This window comes from Lucilia cuprina, chromosome 6 (assembly GCF_022045245.1).
Source record: "Lucilia cuprina isolate Lc7/37 chromosome 6, ASM2204524v1, whole genome shotgun sequence".
NCBI lineage: Eukaryota > Metazoa > Arthropoda > Insecta > Diptera > Calliphoridae > Lucilia > Lucilia cuprina.
Window position 1 is genome coordinate 52,453,674 of NC_060954.1, and position 1,368 is coordinate 52,455,041.

A 1,368-nucleotide genomic window follows, 5' to 3' on the forward strand; every position below is an offset into this window, starting at 1 on the left:
GTTCTAGTTCAGTTCTAGTTCAGTTCTAGTTCAGTTCTAGTTCAGTTCTAGTTCAGTTCTAGTTCAGTTCTAGTTCAGTTCAGTTCAGTTCAGTTCTAGTTCAGTTCAAGTTCAGTTCTAGTTCAGTTCTAGTTCAGTTCTAGTTCAGTTGTAGTTCAGTTCTAGTTCTGTTCTAGTTCTGTTCTAGTTCAGTTCTCGTTCCAGCTACCAGTCTATGGACTTAGAATTCTATGCATCAGTATAATTAATGTCTAGTACATCGACACGTCAGACACGTCTATGGACTATTCTATTAACAAGTCTATGGACTATTGTATTGACAAGTTTTTTGACTAGTGTATTGACTAAGCTATGTACTAGTCTATTGACTAGCCTCTATGTCAGTCTATGGAAAAGTATATTGACTAGTCTATTTACTAGTTTATTGATTAGTCTATGGACCAGTCTATATATTGGTCTAGATTTCTGTTCGTTGGCTAGTCTATGGGCCAGTCTATAGAAAAATCTATTCACTAGTTTATTAACTTATCCACGTAACAATCTATAAACTAGTCCATAGGGCAGTCTATTAACTAGTGTTTGGATTAGACTACTGACTAGTCTATATACTAGTTTCAACACTGACTAGTTTACATTATAGTCAATATACTTTTACGTTTGTTGGGTTTAAGTTGGATCTAAACTTTTGTAATAATACACTCATCCTCGTCTATAATTTTTCTCACCCACTTAAAACTTCTATGCCTTTGCTTAATACCGTTATAGAATTTACAGTATTAATGAGTATTAATAAAGAGTCAATAATAAAATTTTGTGCAACAGTTTTCAGCAGATTCATTCATACACAATCGTAAATAGAAGGCTATAGTTTGAGAGTAATGAGAAAAATTCCCCCAAAAGTAGCAACAACAAAGAAAAAAGCAAATATGTTGTAGTAAATATTAAAATCGTTGTCATAAAGCCAAAGGACACATTTGACACTGTTGTAAATGGTGGCTAATATTAGGTGAATCCGCCGAAAAAAGTTTTACTTGAGTGTGTATCTGTTAATAATTATTTAATTTGAGCAGAATTTTTCATATTTGTTTGGCGTAAATTTTGGTTGCTTCTGCATGTGAAGGAAGCACTTTGTTTTGTGGCATCAATCCCATTTTATTATTAAATGCCATGATAAAAACCTTCTCCCTTAAGGGCTGCTGGTCTGTTGCATGGCATGTATGTCTGTAGGATTTTGTCATACATGCAACATTTTTCCAATAAAAGAACAACAAAAATTGTATAAAAGCTATGTATCGCTATAATATGATTATGATTTTAATTTGCTTAATTGAATTTCCGTTACAATGGTAAGTTGTTTGAGATTTTCAG